The sequence below is a fragment of the Oreochromis niloticus genome, linkage group LG7 (genome assembly GCF_001858045.2).
Source record: "Oreochromis niloticus isolate F11D_XX linkage group LG7, O_niloticus_UMD_NMBU, whole genome shotgun sequence".
Taxonomy (NCBI): Eukaryota; Metazoa; Chordata; class Actinopteri; order Cichliformes; family Cichlidae; genus Oreochromis; species Oreochromis niloticus.
The window spans coordinates 49,484,391-49,503,647 of NC_031972.2; the positions used below are offsets into that span (position 1 = coordinate 49,484,391).

General features: G+C 42.9%; 1 protein-coding gene across 2 annotated transcripts in view; it reads left to right on the plus strand.

The window, feature by feature from the left end:
- The first annotated feature begins 1,876 nt into the window (after nucleotides 1–1,876).
- The window catches only part of tspan18b (tetraspanin 18b), a 34,992-nt gene continuing 17,611 nt past the window's right edge, over nucleotides 1,877–19,257 (plus strand). The window contains exon 1 of one of the 2 annotated variants that reach the window (XM_025909215.1): nucleotides 1,877–2,221. The gene's annotated coding sequence lies outside the window, so the exon portion shown is untranslated. The remainder of the gene's footprint in view (nucleotides 2,222–19,257) is intronic. The other variant, XM_005450896.4, reaches the window with a different exon arrangement.

Consider the following 19,257-nt stretch of genomic DNA (forward strand, 5'->3'; position numbering starts at 1 on the left):
GGAGTGGGGCTGTTTAGTCAGTGATTCACTTCAGCTTTTCTTTACTCAGAGCCCTCTGAAAATACCCAAGGAGCCAAAAGGAAAATACCTCACAGCTGTTCTCTCTGCAGCCAAATCATTCCAGATATGTATAACGGTGTATGTATAACTTGTACATATCTTTCTTGTGTAAATGTAAATTTGTCATTGTGTAAATACTTACGCTATTGTGTACTTCACACACATGGAGAGATGCCAAACTGCCTTTCACTGTTCTTGTAACAGTGACAATAAAAAGCTATTCTATTCTATTCTATTCTATTCTATATACCTCTCTTTACTCGCCCTACGCCTGAACCCCGACGAGCTTTTGAGTCCAGCCTTTCCATAAGCTAATCTTTGCCCTCCTCCAAACTTCCCATTAAGTCACTGGATGTCTTTTCTTTTCTTTTTTGTTGCTGTTGTTGTTTTTAACATTAGAAATACACTTAAAATAATAGACGTGCCCTGAGAGCCAATGAGCAAAGAGTCAGGAGACTGGGGGTTGGAGGTATCACATATGCCAGTGGGAATGTCAGTGTCATGACCTTAGAGGAGTGGGCAAAAAAGATCAGTCTCCGGAGCGCTTATCTTGCTCTCCATCTGTAGTAGATTTGGTGACACGAGGAGCACAGAGGGGTAGAAAACACTTCAAGCTCACCCCCCACGCCCCCAAACCTGGAACAAAAGCACTCGTCTTGTTTTCTGGCTGGTGAGAGAGTCACACAGCATGAATAATTAACAAGGGACAAACAATAACTATCAGCTGCCTATCTGTAAGTTGTTGCTTATCTGTGACTGTCATCAACAGTGCTTTCCAAGAAACCCATACTCAGTCTCATAAAGATAATATTTCTGTATGCCTCGGGGTACTCACTAGAAGCAGTACATTGTTCTGTGCTGTGGAATTTTGTTAGTTTCCCCAAAAGTGTTGACGGCATTCAATTCAGTTTTATTTATATAGCACAAGATCACAACAGCGGCAATCTCAAGACGCTATATAGTGTAAGATAAAAACCCTGTAATGTTAGTTAGGGAACCACAGAGTCCCTCATCTGTGCAAACAAGACACTGAGCGGATGGTTTTCCTTTACAAGAGATGATCGCAAACATTATGATCATTTTATCCAGCAACCCGGCAACTTTATAAGCCATGCCTAGTGCTGCAACTTATTTTCATTACAGATAAGTGTGTAAATTATCTTTCCCACACCCAGTTTGCATTTATATTTTATTTATTTTTAAACTATAAAACACAGAGAAGATTCCTTGCATGTTTCCCCTCCTATTTAAAGACTTAAACAATTAATTACCCATTAAAAATTATGATTTTCTTTAGATTGACTAGGCCTAATCACTTAATTAATCACAGCAGCTCCAATTCTGAGTTCCATAAAGGCTGAATACAAATGAACAACACCTAAGAATTTTGCTCAAATGTAGGTTTCTGTTCAATAATTACTTTAAAAGAGATCCAGAGTTCCCCAAAGTTTGGAAACCAGTTAGAAACAACAAAATCTAATCAGGTGGTCGGGGTCTGGGGGCGTTATTGCAGTTGATTACACTTGTGTTTGGTGGTATTTGGATGAATGTGCGACTAATGAACTTTTAAAGAACTGATTGATCGGTACTAGCTTAATTATTATTAAATATTAATTATTATTATTGTTAAAATACTTAGGGGGGGGGGGGGGGGCATATTTCGCGATATGTATTACACCACCCACCTGTTCTTACACCTAATTTTGACAGATTGATGCTTTCCATTAAGCTGGTAAACGCATGTTTCTGCTGCGTTTTGCCACACACGCACAAACAACACAGTGAGCGTAAACTGGAGGCGTGTATGTGGTCCGGAGTCTCCGCCCTCCGGAGCAGAGCAGGCAGCTGTATGAGCCGCTCAGCTTTCACTGAGTTCAGAAAACTGTTTGCATACCAATCTTCCCCCAAACACTGCGTGCGGGTCTAAATTGGGATCGCCGATCTCGTAGTGGTGGATCTTTTTTCACAGTTGGACGCCGTTGGGCACGTTTCACTCCAGTGGACATCCCAGCTGATTCCCCCTTTCCTTTTTTTCTTTTCTTTTCTTTTTGGTTTTGTTTCACCTGAACACGTAGGTTGCAATCAGTAGTAGCAGCTCTCACAAATAGGCTGTGAGTAACAGGGAAAACAGCGTGTCACAGCCAGAGGTTTCGGCACTGAGGTAAGAAACTGCTCTTCAGAAGTGTCTCCAACTCAAATGTTACGCACCGAGGCAAAAGATTTAAAAGAGAATTTCGTGACTGCCTCGTTGAACTGAGTCATTATTTTCAACAGCGTGTCTAATTGTCTAATGGATGGTGGTGTGAGGGGTGTTGTTGTGTGCGCACTGTTTGATTTCTGCAGAAGCTACTTTGTTGCGGAGAGTTTAATTTTCACATCAAACAAGGAGCAGAAGCGAAATGCCTCGAAAGAAGTGACACGAGCAGGAGCGCACTTGTTAATTGTTTAAGTCGTTTATTGGGTTGTTAAAACCTCCTTATCCACTGGTCAGATCTCTCTTTCCTCTTTTAGAGATGCAAAAAAAAAAAAAAATGCATCGATGCATATCTACATTCTTTGAAAGTAGTTTAATCTGCAGGCTTTTTTCATTTAATTGTGGGTTATAGTGTGAGAAACCTGACAGCAGGGGCAGTCCAGAGCGACGTCTGTCAGTCTCCAAGCTGGCCTTCTTCCCACGGGGGTCCAGCTAAAAACCAGGCAGGCTGTCTGCAGAGACGTATGGAGCCACCAAATGGATGTCTCTGATGGCGCTACCTTCGCTGTAGGGCAGGAGTTCACTGTCAGTTTGCGTTAATCAGAGGGATGCACCATCCAAAACCACCTCCTCCATGTCTCTGTCTGTCAGAGCTCCTCTGGACCAAACATGAAATACTCAGAGACTGAAAGGGCAAAGCCAGCACTCTTAGGAAAGTCCCGTGCTTGTGGCTTTTCCTAGTAAACTTGGGCTGTTTTTGTTTTTAAACTGATAAGTTGGATGGAGCGAAAAGTTGACGTTCTAACTCACTCAGTAAGCAGGTGAGAAACTCAAAACATCTGTCACTGAGTGTAACAGCTGGGAATCGGGTTATAATCAGATTTTGCCCAAGGAGATTGGCTCCAGGGGACCCATTAACACGCTCACCGGTGTGTCCAGGTGAGCGTGGTCTGCTGGGCTGTCTCGCCTCAAGTTAAAGTCACTGCCGGGCCCACGTCTCCCCGAGGCTGGTACAGCGTGTCAGGAGAAAGCAGAATCATATCACGCCCCAGCAGCTTGGACAGACTGACAAATCAGCTTCTGTCTTGATAAATGAGCTGAGCTCCACTATACCGCTACCTCATGTGAAGATTTCTCTCTCTCCGTCTCTCTTTCTGCTGCCTGCTCTTTGTTACACCTTATTTATTTTCTTTGTTATCATTTTCTCCCCCCTACAAATCAGATGAATGTGAGCTGGTGGATGGAGAAGAAGCACAGAAACTGGGAACAGAGGCGTGTTTGTTCACCATGTTGCGGATGAACATTTGCCTTGTCAAAAAAAAAAAGACAGAAAGAAAGGAGGAGGAGGAGGAAGGGGGGAAAAGAAACAGTAGTATTGATGCTTTTGGAGCAGCAGCCAACACGGATGACTAAACTCCGCCTGAAGCCTTTCTCTCCTCAGCTTGATTCACATGAGTGTTGGAAAATAGAAATTGTTTTTTGCTCAGCGATGTTTCCAATACAAGTACAAATGCCAGCAACGGGCTTTGTAAACCTACAGTGTAATTTATACGGGGAATAAAGGTTAGCAGCAACAATGCAGACTCCGGAGGACAGCAATTAAATGGGAACATGTTTGAGTAGACTCAAGTCTCCGGCGTGCCCGGCTGATATTTATTCCACCTACAGACAGAGAACACCTGGTGTGAGACTTGCCACCGGTGATCAGTGCGCTCGTTTTAATAGTGCCTCTGATAATGTGTTGCTCTTAATCACACGTTTATGCGCCGGCGCTGAAGTGAACAGCAAAAACGCATTAATAGGAGAGAGAAGGCGAGATGGAGAGAGGGAGAGGAAGTGTGGTGAGTTCACTGCTCCTGTGTCATTCAGTCCTTGGCAGAGATGGGGAAGTGTGAATTGTAGTGTATGGCAGCTCCCACTGTGAAGACGGGGTGACTGACTTGATGCCGCCTGGCCTGGCAGTGCATCGCTCATTAAAGGCCTGAAATTAATCAGTCTGCGGTTCCACATGGTTGGGTGCCTCTGATTTCTCTCCAACCCCTCCTTTTTATTCCTTCTCCATTTCACAGTTTCACTCTTTCTCTCTTTCTTTAATATCAGCTGATGTGCATGCAAATGAGGAGGGGGGGGGGTTGATCACTGTCCCTGAGTTTACATTCCTGATTCACTATGCCTCACCATAACCTCCTTCCATCTTCTCTTTTTCTCTCCGTCTGTTGCATCTAATCTATTTTTCCTTCTTCATCTCGTTCCCATCCTTTCTCATCTTACCTTTCTTCGTTCTGCCCTTATACAGTTTGCAGTACACGTCTGTATATTGATGAGTTCAGAGCAGCGGAGGCACAGGGAAAATGAGGCTGGGTCATCACTCTACACTCGCTTTCCCCTGTATCAGCTTCACTACAGCAGCAGTGGTCCGTAGAGATCCCGGAACTAAATGGAGTATCTATTGGCTCAATGAGAAAATTGCTTTTTTCGATTGCTAGAGGACCCTTCATTTAATGTGTGTGATGCAGAGGCCCCGGCCTGTAATGGGTTCAGCATCTTTGTTGTCGAGAGACAGGAGAAAATGAAATTTGCTTTTCAGCTGGCAGAAATAATTTACTTTCTGAAAGGTGTATTTTTCATCGGCTGTTTAAAAGCAGCGAAGGTGCGTGTTGGTGTACGGGCCACGTCTGCGCTGAATGTCCAAACCGGCGTGTTTTGATGTTGTCTGCTGAGGGCAGTTTTTCCGCTAGAAGTTTGATCATAACACAGCTCTGCTAAAATATAAAGCCGAGGTGGAAAACTTTGCTCCTCCGTGAAAGCAAAACGCAGCAAAGCTCGGTAGAAAAATGAGCGTACGAGGTCAGTGAAGCCCACTACTTCCTCTCGCTGAGGACGCCTGAAACTGTGGCAGGCCAAAACAAGTGTGTTGAGATCACAAGTGTCTGATTAGACACTGTGGAGAGTGAAGAATTTATGAAGCAAGCACAAACAACAGCTCTTATCTTGTCCGGCGGTGCTGAGCGATAAATGGTACTTTCATCCACACTCTAGTATGAATTTACACCATAACCTCCTCGGATGAGGCCGCCCTTAATTAGAGTGAATAGGAAAAATGTTATTCTCTATAAATGTTCCAGGCACAGCAACATTTAACCTTGTTCTTACTAGGTTATTTACATTCTTGATTGAACTATACTTAGCTTTTATAAGGAAGTGAACAGCTAATACGCACCATCTTTAAAAAGCCAAATCTTTATTGCAGTATTGACCAGCGGTATTGCACATTCTTGGGTTTTCTAGGGTTTAGCTACTTTCCCCATCATCTTCAACCTTCATCCGTTCACGCTTCCATTTTCTGTCGTGTTCTTGGGTATTAGTCGCTGGGGAAGCAGACTAAGGCATATCCCTTTTAAATCATTTTTCAATGTGCAAGATTCTCCAGTAGGATTGACTCAGTCCCTAAACCTCTGGAGTAGATGCTTTGAGACTAACTCAAATTTGCTGTGCTGCTGTCGTCGCTTGGAGAGAAGCTTGTTGCAAATCAGAGAAGTTTCTCTGGTGAAGTGTGTCATAATTGGGTGTTTTAACCTGAACCGTGATCCTGACCAAACAACTAGAGGAAGAAGGGAAAAGGAAAGTGTAAAAATAATCATCTTGGCATTCAAACTCTTTGATTAACAACATCCATCTGGATTGAGGAAAGAGTTCACATCAGGTATCAACAAATTTTGGTCAGGAGTGAGAAAGTGTTGTGTCAAAGCTGTAGCAGCAACTAGACACAGTAAATTGTTTATAGTGTAAATGTTGCCATAGCTTAAAAGAGACATGGAAATTGTTAAGCATTAGTATGGTTAAGCAAGTATTTTAAACACTTACATATCCTTCTAAGGGGACTTTATAATTTTATATTTGATTGTATGTGTTTATATGCTAATTCTGGATACCTCACGAGTGCAGTTGCTTGTTAGTACAAAGGTGTGTTGGAAATGCAACACACCTAAAAGGTTTTTCTATTATAGTGCATATAAACTGTTTATTTGAGATGCATATAATTATAAATAGTACCAATCAAAGTGAATCTAAATTCAGTCTTAGCTTGCTGTCGATTCGTGTTTCTGCATGAACACACAATCGCACACTCCTGTGTCCCCGGTGTGTCTCCATGTGCACCAGGAAGCAGAGAGTGACCTAAACATGGGGCAGTTGGCAGCTCCACACTTCGCTCAGAGCAGGAAGTTGAAGGGGCCTCTTCCGTTTTTATCAGGAGGAAGCAGGACGTCTGTTTGTGCTCAGCCCAAGAAGTCTTTGTGCTTATCTAGCGTTCACCCTATTTCCCTCAATAATGGCTGTGCAGAGCAGGTAATGAGGTAAAAGGTATGTATGTGGCAAGCTGGCCTCAGCAGATAGCAGGCTCTCCAATAGGCTTATGGCTTGATAGGCTCTTAGTTGAGGGCACTCTCAGCCACGTTTCAGATTGTTCAAATATCTCAAAGTCTCCCCCCCTGCTTCCCCTCACCAACCCCACCCTCAAGCCATCTTTCCTTCTGCATAATGTTTTTCAGAATTAATAAACCATTTCACTCAGGTGGCCATTAAAGGCTACTGGTGAGGAACCGCGAGTTATTACACAGAGCGAGCATACTTGCTAAATCCCCTGTGCTTTAGCCGGGAGGTTTCTTCATCACCTTGTGGTCTTTTCATCCCCCCCACCCCCAGATGTAGTTAAAGCTGAGAGAGGGGCTTAGGCAGGCCAGGAGTCTAGGTATGTGACACAGTGAGATTATCTGCCTGGCTTCAGAGAGTGGAGCAACTTGGTTGTACTGAATGATGTTTAAGTTTAAGCGCGTCGCTGATGCGGAAAGCATTGTAGCAAAGGTATAGCAGAGTGCCTCACGAGTTTTCTTTGCTTTGGGTGTGTAAAAGGGAGGCATTTGTTTTGTGTTTGCGGCTGGGCTCGCTCACATTGGGTTCAGTGCCGGTTCACTGGGCTGATAATCAAATAGTACCAGAGAGGAAGAGTTCATTTTACGGATGTGATTGTTCTCCGCGCTCGCTGCCTAACACTGGCTCTTTCTCACTATAGACGACTTTTGGCCTCCCTTTTTAAACTGCTTCTTGTCTTCTCTTGCAGAAACGACTCGCTCGCTGTTGTACATTGTGCTAAAGCCCCTGTGCTCACATGATTCATTAGGCAACTCAAATGTGGGGGGGATTATACACTGCTTACGAATCAATGAGGAAGGAAAGAAGTGTGTTACAGGAAGAATAACCCATTTTCTACAACAATGTGAAAAGACTCCATTGTAAGACTCCACCGTGTTTCTCTGTTTGCACAATGTGCAAAGGCGTCACTGTGATTGTCCACTTCAGCTCCAGTGTTGTGTTTCAAGCATTCTTCACTGTGTGTTTGACTCTCAGCGGTGACGTGAGAATTGGAAATTGTGCAATTATAGAGCTGAAGTGAGTCATCAATGCCAGTCATCAGTCAGTTATTCAGTAAGTTTTTCTGATCGACTGTTTGTGTTTTTTAGGGCTGTCACAGATGTCTAAATGCCATGTTTTGCCATTTGAGCTTCAACGGTAATCAATAGCAAAAAATAATAATAAGTATCTGCTGGTGTACACAAGTTAAGATCACATCTGCAATTTCACCATGCATGTAGATTGTTCACTCAAACACACAGAAGAAGAAGAATATATTTCATACTTATTTTTAAATTCTTCTCTGACTCGGTGCACCAGTGTTCTCTGCCATTAGCTGCTCACCAACCCAGAGAGAAGGCAAGGAAAACATTGCTGTGCCAGGAGAGCAAGACTTGCTTGCAAAATGCATTTCTGGTCATCCATTTTTTGTGAGGCTTTTAAAGCCGTTAAATCGGATACAAAGTCACTACATCTGCATCCAAGCAACAAGGCAAACTGCAGAATGAGCATCACTGCTGTGAGTAGAAAGGATATCAGACGGAGCAGCTAAAGTTATATTTGCTCATCTGTAGGTAGCAACAAAAAATTGAACAAAAAAACAATACTTTCCCAACCAATATATATGTGTCTTATTGTTTTATTTTGAGTCAAATAAAACCTCCTGACAACTCTTACCAACCAGTGTACCAGCAGTTTTATTTCTAATTGCACATAAAATTGCAAAGTTTAGAAAGTTCCTGCAGTCCCTTATGCATTTAATTGAGCATCCTTGAAGTACATTAGCAGTCTGTGGCTAGCATGAGCGCATTATCTGAGTAGATGTACCGATAAGGAGACACCACTGGACATGAAACCCCATTGCACTTCATTTAAGGCCACTGTTGTACTCTTCTCTGGCTGCTTTTTGAGGATGGTACTGGGAGCTGCACTCAGTTCAGATCTGTTTTCACAGCCTCTCCCTGTGACTCACTGGGCCTAATGGTTCTCTGCTCCTGACTCAGGCATTTTTTTTCTGATGAAATGGGACTCTCTCCCAGCTTCTGGTCTTTTTTTTCCTCCTCTTTTTTTCTGTTGCTTCAACCACAACTGCGTCCCAAATCTCCTCTTTCTGTAGGTTCTTTTCCTCGAGTGCTCGCACTCTGTGCATCCAAGTTTTTAGATAAAAAGGCCATAGCATTACAAAAGTGCCCCTATTAGTCATCGCAGGCTTTTAAAATGTGCCCTATTTTATTCCATATTCAGCACGGTGCTTTTTATTTCCTCTGCCTACAGGGGATCTGAGCGCCTGTAAATATCCCTGTTTATTTTTAATCACTGACGACGGGCTACACAGTATAATGTGATATGATAATTGTTACTTGCAAATACAAACACACTTGCTCTTGTCAGAAATTGATTTGGCAATTTAGAGCGTACAAATTATCGTAGGGATGGACAGCAGGTTGTTAATGATGACCCAGATAATTAGGTCATTATCACTGTAAACAAATTAAAGGCATGTTGGTGCTGGATGATACCTCATTAACTCACTTTTTCAAACATTTACATTCTGATTGGAAGTCGGGGAAACGAAGCGGCGAGGGTGGAGTCGCATCAGGTTTAATGATACAGAGCGGACGCTTGGTTGGTGTGTGACGTCGTCTTGTTTGCTGTCTGTTGCTTTTCCAAAGTGGCTGAATTATAGAGTGCTTCTTAGAGATTTATATTCAGCGTGATATGGGTTTGCATCCCGGTCTGTTAATAACACTTTGCCGTTCCAGTCAGTGATACCCATACAAACCTCAAATACACAACCACAAATGCACATGAAGCTCTCCCACACACACACACACACACACACACACACACACACACACACACACACACACACACACACACACACACACACACACACACACACACACACCCACCCCTGCAGCCTGGATGCTGCTGCTACAACTCTAGTGGAAAATGGGGTTGCTTCATATTTACTGCATATGTCTTTCATATCTGCTTGAATCTAGGTGAAATGTTTTGAATTGCACAGGGGAAAAAAAACCTTAGCTAAGCAGAGATTTCTTTATTTTAACCTGGAAGAAAACATTGTAAACTTCAAGAGACGTAAGTAGGCTAATGTGATTCTTTCACTGCAAACTGATTATGTGCGTTTGTATTCACGTATCAGTCCCTTTTCCTGTCAGCTGGCTGGCTTTGCTGTCTTTAAAGCCCACACACCTCGTCCACAGTGCTGCTCCCCCCTGTAGCTCCTGTGGAATAACAGCAATGTTACAGGCCCTCCCACAGGGTCAGACTTGCCACAGGTCTATTAGACATGTGGGCTCCCTGTTAGCTTCCAGGGCATCAAGGCCATAGATCAGTTTTTTCTAATTAAAGAAAAAAAGAAGAAGCTGGCAGCAGGTTAGAAGTTGTACCTAGGGAAACTTGTTGGGGGGCTGGGGGGCAAATAACGGTCTCTCTCCCACCAGGATCACAAGCCTCTGAGATAGACGACTGCATTTACCTCGAGCTTGTTAACAGGAAAGTGAAAATCTTTAAAAGTCGTGGCAGTTTATGTGGCGGGCGTCTGCCTCCGCTGTTTTCTGTTTACATTTTGTAGGCTTGCTTGTGATTCGCTTTACTTGTGCAATAAGGTTTTGTCGCCTGAGGTTATGGGGCGTCTTACGAGTGTGACACAGGTGTGCTCGTTGCCGGATTTAGCTTCCCTTCAGCACCGTCCTTGTTTATTGCACACAGTCGCACTGCACTGTTGGACTACATGGGGTTGAAAACTGAAGCTGAACTGTTGCTTGCAGTGTAGCCCTCAAAGCCAGCTGAGGTTGTCCAAGTGAACCAGCATCCTCCAGCAATCCAGAGTAGGCCTGTGTGAGGATCGCACTGATGGTCCTTGGACAACCTCCCTGCGTGCTTCTGCCAATGAAATTACTAGACTGAACGTCTGCCCCCTTCATGTCTGACTGAATAATTGCCTTTTAACAGCAGATCAGATGTACACGGTGTAGACTGTTATTTTTACTCCTCAAAGGCGAAAACAATTAGACGGCAAAGACGGTACGCACTGCTGCCTCATGACTTTTTCATGGCGCTTTATGAAATTTTTAACCTGCTGCCTCTTTAAAAGTGCGGTGTGCTCGAGACAGCATTCATGGGTCAGTGCACTAAAACCCGGCCTCTGTCCTTTGGGCAAACAGAACGTCAACGCCAGCTGATGTGTTGCAGCCACAAGCAAACCACGCCATTAGTATGAAGGAAATGTGCTGCATTTAATATTCTCTGTGGCTTTGCAACTTCCAAGAGGAATTCTTAAGAAGTCATGCGTTTTCTAAGAAGAAAATAGATCTTTTTTTTCTTTTGTAGTTCTTCATGGTAAAATAGTTTTTATTCACTAATAGTTATTAGGGTAAACACAGGCAAACCGTGAAGCATAATTCCCTTTTCCTTAATCCGTAACTCTCTGTTGCTTCTTTGCTTTGAAGCTTGAGAAGAGAGTCTGTGGAATTGAGAAAGCTGGCCACTGTTTAATCATTTAAAGTAATATTAAAGCGTTTGATATTTTCATGAAAATGAAAATGTGTTTGATTCCAACATTTCTGACACCAGCATCCAGGGATCACCTTCACATGTGTTTGTCAAAGATAGCACAGGCAGGACAGGTGTCTCCAGTATGTGAAATCAAATTGGCTGCAGTGTTCATCGATTTAAATGTTCAAAAAGCGAAAGGGAAAAAAACCCCCCAGATCAAACACACTTGGAGATTTTTTTTTTTTTCCCCTCAGTGGAACATCAGGTGAGCTTGGCTGGCTTCCCGCTCGTTTTGTCACTCGTCTCACGTCAGGATGACAGGCCGCTCGCACAGTGGTCCAATGTACTCTTGACCACCTGGTTGTGACGCTCACAAGTGTGAAGTGTTTGAGGACAAAACAGACAGCTCAGGCAATTCTCCAAGAGTTTGCACCCCGGAGCATCGCTTGCCAGATCGTCTTTCCCGATAACGCTTGGCAGGAGGCAGATCCCATATGAAATATCTCAGCACCGACGATGAAGCCAAAGTAATTTTGTGGGTGTCTGTGAAAACCCCTGGACGTGTAAAGGTTCTTTTTGGCTTTATCTGTCAAACCAAAAAAAAAAAAAAAAATGGTGGTTCTGCTGCTGGCGCTAGACTGCTGCTTTAATTGGACAGATGACAAAACAGGATTTAACAAAGATAAAACAGCTTTTAGATGAATTCCTTTTAATGCTTAAAATTTGGTCTCACAAAAGAAACAATGAGGCAGAGGAAAGCCAATATAGCGAGCAGTTATCAAAACCACTTTTGCTTATCTTTGCAGGCACTTTGGAAATGGACAAGCTCCTTTTCTTTTTTTTTTTTTTAATAAGGAACAGATGTCTACCCTTTCCTCACTCAAAACATCTCAGAGTGAGCCATTTGCCATATCGGGTGCGGCCGTGGAGTCTATACACTTTGAGCTTTCAAAACACCCCCCTTCAAATATTTGGCCAGCTCCGTGTGTCTATATATTTATCCCGTTGCTTTTGGCTTGAACCAAATGTGTGTTGTGCTTCCAAGAAGCTTAAGACTTTGCAGACAGCAACTTTTAAAAAAAAAGGAAAGAAAAGAAAGCGTTCTATATCTCCTCCTGCATCACCACAGCTCATTATACTGGATATCATCTGTAATCTCCCTCTGCTTTGCTCATCTCTTCACCATTTGGTGGCTCACATAAACACAAGTCCCATGCCGTGAAAAGTAATGAGTTGCATCTTATATTTGTTCTCTAGGCTTAAATGTTGTTTGCAACTGTTTGTAGATATATTTTTGCTGTTGTTAAGACTATATAACAGACCCCTTGAATACCTTTGATCTGCAGTACTTCTCTGCTTCAGCTCGCAGGATTACTGAATGTGCATCACCGTCCTTTTTTTTTTTTTCCATTTTAAAATCAGTCAGATGTTTAAATAAACACACAATCTGTAATGTGTTTCGCCATAAATATCCCAGCTGTGGTCACTCCTGTGGTCCTGTTTCAGGACTGTGGGAGCACTAAGTGGACTGTTTATTTATAACTGTTAGCCTGTGCTACCCCACAAAAGCTGCAGTGCACGCTTGAGCGCATTACTCACAATTTCGTCACCACCCCAATTAATACTCAAGACAGCATCAGCAGCATCTGCATCAGTCCCTCTGCTTGAGTTCAGTTGAGTTGAGAGAATTGAAAGTATATCAGCAGCGGTGTGATTGCTATTCTGAACTTGTTATCGGCGTGTGCAACCATGAGCAGGTTCGCAGAGAAGAGTCTGCATTCCAATTATGTCTGTTTTCATAGTTTAGTGTTTTGGGTTGTTTTGTTTTTGTTTTTGTTTTTTAAGTTTTAAATCAAAACCAATAATTTCAGATGGGTTTGACCTCACCGTGTTGCCCCTGCTTCTCCGACCACAGTCCTCCCCGTACGATTGTCTCAGATCCATCATGTTCTGTGGTGTAAATCTATTGACTTGTGTTTCTTCTGGGACTTAATCTTGGAGCCTCTCCAAGCAGCTCAGTTTCCATCCTCTCCCCATCTTTCCTCCCTCTCCCATAAATCAATGTGATGTAATTGCATAAACTCCCTTTCCCACATCTCAGGACTGGAGGCAGATCATTCTCAGGGAGAAAGTGTTTCAGTGTGGCCTGTTAACCTTAACCCTCAGATTCCCACATTTGTGATGTCTGTGTCTTGTGAAAGTTTCATGTTGACCTTTAATAAAATTTAAAAAAAAGTTTATTTCATTGGTGATATTTGATGTTTTGTTTTTCCAAGCAGCAGGGCTGCGGAAGTGAACTTTCTCACAAATGGCACTGGCTGTTTACATCTGGCTAATTTACTCTAAGCTCAGCAGATTAAATCTCATTTCTCTGAGTGCTTTTTGTGTTGAGCCAAGCATGATTTCTCCTGACGTCTCCTCACCGTCAGGAGTCTCACTAGGCTCCCTTGGCCTATTGAAGGAATGTTTCTCAAAGCACTTCTGCATTTTCATGAGATTGGACCATGGCAATAGTCCAGCTTCCATTCCCCCTCTTTTTCCACATTTCATTGCCTTCCTGGCTTCCTCTTTCATTCAGATATCTCTCAGCTTTGTCCGAGGAGAATCGAGCGTAGAGTGAACCGGTGTGGAAAGGTTTTGCAGTGAGCAGGAGTCTTACTCACACACTTATACTTTATCCAGGTTTCATCATTCGTCCGCTGCTCCAGTAATCCTCCCGCCATGAATCGCACCCTGCTCTCATGGTGATAAAATCATTTTTTTCCGGCTCACGCAGAGAAACACTTCCAGGGTATTTGGCTATTAGCGCAGGCATATTTGACAGTGTGAGAGACAAAACGCATGTGTCGCTCTCAGTTGTGAGTTTGTCACAGCTTGTTACCTGCTGCTTGTTACCGCAGCTGCCACATACAGGCTGACATGGATGAGGAATTCTGAGGGATACAGGGTTCTTTGGCATATGTGCAGCTTTATGAGGAGCTCCCAGTGTGGAGCCTGTGTGCCGAGGAAATGATCCAGATGCAAAGCTTCTGGCTCTCATAACCCAGTGGGACACCTGCCTTGCTGCTCCTGTGCAGCCCTCTGCAAAGTCCACAAAAACAGAGGCTACCATCTTTCCTTGGAAGGAGGAGGAGTCATAACGTGCTCCTGCATATCAGGCATGTGGAGTATTTGTGTTGCTTGTATTGCATGTCTCTGGTTTAGGAGTTTCAATTTAAAGTCACTGTAGAATTCACCTAAATGAAAACTCTTTAACAGATTAAATGTTCAACCGGTTTTGCCGGGTGGGATTATTTTGTAACTCAGATTTATAACAAAAGCCATGTTTAATTTTCCCAACATGTGTCTGATAGATGGAAAAAGCTGCTGGACAACCCGAATAAATGCCTCAGTGTTTGTCAGCCCCAGAAAACTGCCAAACCAAGCTGTGATTAACTAGCTTATGCTGAAATGGCTAATGTTTTTCTTTATTTCTCAATAAATTGGGCTCAAAAGGTTTTGACATTCACATAATTTACTGCAAGATGAAACCAACATGTCACAGTCTTAATTGCAGGCAAATGTAAAAAATATTATAAACTTGAAGCATATTTCTTTTTTAAAAATAAATATAGTAAACATGGTGTTTTTGCTGTGTTTACAAACTTAAAGGAGAGCCAAAAATGTATGTATATTTATGTTATCTGGATTATTTTTGTTCACATTAAGCATCTCTTTGAGTTATGAAATCAAAATGACATCAGATCCTGGATATATATCGGGCAGATGTCCTGCAGTCTTTCTCTGTGTGTGTTTGTACTTTTTCTTTAGTAATGCGACCCACATGTCTGCACGCTAATAAGCCCAACATGTGTTGTTATAGCCCAGCCTTTACAGCATTGTTCCCCTTGTTTGAACACAACAACAGCTTGCAAACAGCGGTTTTATAACTTAAAATATGCCGACAAAATAGTTTTGTCAGTCGGTGCATCATCATCTTATTTCTGAAGTAGGAAGCTTCACTGGGGTGTGTTCACCAAGGTATGTAGTGAAAACCATTAAGAATTGGAACCAGATCTGATGCTGTAAGTACCAGGCAGTGATCCAGACATTGCTCCTTTTTGGGATTTATACTTTAGTTGTGCCAAAAGTTTTTGTTTTCACTCATGCGCCAGTGTGATGTACAAACTGTTACAAAGTGGCCATGGAGCAAATTTAGATTAACAAAAGCAAAACATCACTGGCTTGGCACAGTCTGTCAAGCGTATGGACGTTTCAGAGGAGGAAGGAGTCCAAGTCACTCCTCCTCCTCCTCCTGGTTTTAATCATGAAAATAAGTTTCATCTGGTCCTGTTGCACACATATTCTTGCTTCCACTTCTTGTGTATCTTTTGCATTTTGATGTTTACCGCTCGTGACCCACTAAATAGAGTCATGAGCTTCAGTTGACATAAAGGTCAAGGTGAGAAAGATCATATCCCATGACAGCTAATCTCAAAGGTACAGGATGTTTCTCTCTGCCATTTCTACATGTATGAGAAGACATTTAGAGCATCAGATCTTCACAGCTATACAAAAAGTGAAGCCTAGAAATGGTTACCAGATGTTTGTTTAAGCAGCTTGTTGGGTGTATAGGACAACAGTGGGCCAATATTTCTACAGCGTGCTTGGGGGGAGTCAGGATATCATATGCTGTTGTACAAAATGTAGCTGATTCATAATATATTTCAGTCTCTGAGGTGCAGCAGATATCTGTACTTGTTCTATACATGCATAATACATCATTTTGTAAACTGGTCTTCTGCCTGATCTGTATGTGCAGGCTGACTGACAAGCTGTCATTGCTATAGCTGTAAGTGACCAACAAAAAATGGGCTGTCAGTTATTCAGGAAATGCTGCCAAAGTTCCATATTTTAAATTGTTAGTAAATGGTGTTTATTTTATGTTTCCAGAAGCTTTGGATTTTGTTACAAAGATTCAAAGTATCAATGTGCAGACACTGCATTGAGCTTTAGGACCTTTAACTAGGATTGATAAATAAAACAACAATTAGTGATGGGAACCAGCTGAGAATGGTTTCCAAATGGTCTAATCTATCAGAATCGTTTGCCTCCGAGCTAATCAATTCCTTTCATCAGTACTGGCATGCTGTTGTAAGACTTACACGCAGCAAAACAATGATATGAAACTTTTACAAACCTCAAACAAGCACTTTTTGTATGCTGTATATAGACTTGGAGATCACACAGATCAAAAAGGGAAGGTAATCAAGAACTAACAAGTAAGCAGAATCAATAATGGGATTGGTATCAGTTGTGTCAGTATACATCCCATGTTTTAGCTCTGCTCATGAAAAAAATGTCTACAATAGTCTGATCTAATAGTTTGAACTGAGTGCAGATCTGGCGTTGTTTCTTTTTGTGTGCATGAAACACTTTGTGAAAACTTCCTCTCTGTGCGTGCAGCTTGGATTTTCTTCCAAATTCCTCTTAGATTTGAAGCTCCCTGAGCTCACTTCTGCACAGTTCTCAAGACTTACTGACTGAGGGATTTCTGCGGGTTGGAAAATGATTATCCTGTGGCTGTTCGACAGCTCGCACCTCCGGCGAGTGGAGGAGCCGGTGAACAAACTGGATTTAGCAGCCTCAGCCCCCTCCCCCTTTGTGTATCTAGTAATGAACTCTTACCTTGGAAGGGTGCACTGCTGCTATCCTTTCTGTGTTTTTGTAACCCTCACTAAAAAAAACCTTCCTCTTAATTGTGTCCCATGGGTCCCGAGCTCTCAGTATTCACAGCCTTTCCTGTCCCTCTTACTGATCCTCCTCCTCTCCCAACCTTAGCCCCATCATCCCAATTCGACAGGTTTCCTCTTTAATCGCTTGACTTCAAAGCGGTATTTTGATGCCCCCTCCCCAGGCCCCTGGCTCCTCGGAGAGAAGGAGAGGGCTAGACTTGGGGGCCTGGGAAGTAGGGTGAAAGTGTGGTGGTGCACAGGGCAGCTGGTTAAGTTAGACAGGCATGGGTTAAAGAAAATAACAAGTAGTTCAGCTGCTTTTTTTCATCACTTTGTCACAAGAGAGAAGTTGCTGTTGGGTTTTTAGAGAAGCAAGTCGCACACCTGAAAGGCTCTGTGTAAGACACGTCTCGCTGTTCTTCGCAGAGGTGAGAGGTACAAGCTCCTGCCAGAAAAAACCTGGTGAACAGAGACGAGCCCTGGCTAATGTTTGCCACAGAGGTTGGACACAGTGTCATCTTTCATACACATCAAAATAGCACCCTCCAAACACACTTCCAAGAGCTGCATTCTCATCAGGTTCCCATTTAGCTCAAAGCGATTAACACTGAGAAAACACAAGGCTGGCTTAATGAGTTCAGTCTGTATCTTTTAGCTGGAAAAATAGTGCACCCCAAATGCATGAATACACTCTTGCCCCACGTGTAACCTCCCCGGAGCACCTACTGTAGCGCGAGGAACAAAGAAGAATTGGGTTTGCTGTGGCCAGAGAGGAAAGGGTGAGTGATTAGCTGTTGGATGCCCTCTGATCAGTGCGGGGATTGTTTCTCCATCGTGCTGGTTTATCTTTGTCTCTGGTGGTTGACTCGCACTGTTAGATCAATAAATCCAGATGGAGTAAGGCGATAATTCTGCCTCAGCATTGCCCTAATTAAAGAGGACGCTCAGGAGATATATAGCTGCCGGCAAGTGGCCTCCTTCTCATTTCTGTAATATTAGAGCTTGATGTATATGGCGAAAGATCACCAGGGAGGAATGACATCCAGAGCTGTAGATTTTTCCTTTGATTAAGTGTCTTCATGAAAGTTGGATGTAAGCCGTAAACCGCCCCTTAGGTTATTATCTCCAAATTTGGAGTTCCTTGTAAAGCTCAGGGGTTTGCTTTTTGTCATCACTAGTGAGAAGTTGAGGTCAAACCCAATTATAATGTGTAGATGGAAATACTGTCTATTCCTGTTCTGTTGTCCTTTCCGCTTCCTTTCCACAGAGGAAGTGCCACAGCTCAAACTGGGTGCTGTGCTCTGACTTCTGACATGTCACAAAAGGTTTCCTGCCTAACATGCAAATTGGCCTATGCTTAAAAAAATGTTATTAAATCAACGTGTTATCCACCTGAAGACAAACTGTACAGGTGTATCGCACACATGCCAGATTCCTGCTCGTTAGCAACTTACAAATATAGCAGTAGAGTTTCGCTCATTTAAAACTGGAGCACAAACTTCTTGGATGAGCACAGAAAGTCATGCGTGTAATATTAGATTATTAAAAATCAATGTGGTCGATTGTGTTCAGTGACTCAGCTGTGGTGAAGCCTAGCAGGCAGCTAGCAGCTACAGCTGTCAGTGCCACTCAAAGCTGACAGGCCCTAATAACTCAAACTTTTAGCATTAGTAAAGTTTGAATGGAATCGAAAAAACTTTATTGTTGTTATACAAGTATACTGATGTTTAGAGTGCCATCTATCCTATGTTCACCAGGAAAAATTAACATAAATAGATTATTATTCAAGATGGAGTGGTTATATATGGGGTGCAAAGATAGTCCTGAAAGTTGTTGTCAGTGCAAGTTGTTCTAGTGTATGGGGGGGTTGGGTGGGGGTGATGGAGGCCATAGCTTGGGGGAAGCTCAGCTGTGTGGGACTGTATTAATCTGTTTGTCTATCTGCTTGCCTGATGGCAAAAGTTCAAATCGAGGCTGACCGGAGAGGAAAGTGTCTGAATTGAGGCTGTTGGCCTTCTTCAGACGATTGGTGTAGACATCTCTGTGGTGTGATAGCTCCAACCCTACCACATGCTAGGCAGTCTTCACCAGTAGTGTAGGTCCTTCCGCTCAGCAGCTGTGCAGCTGTGATGCTGTTTGTGAGGATGCTTTCAGAGAGAGTTTCATTCAGCAGCAGCAGTTTCTGGGGGAGCTGTGCTTCATCTTGATGAGTTATTGAAAAGATGAACTCACCCTACAGTTTTTATGAAGGTGGGTTTTAATTATAGAGACCTAAAGCTTCTTTGTACAAAGCTATAAACGTGTCTTTTTCTTCTATAAAGTGATGCATTTTAACAGCGGACTCCATCTGGTTTGACT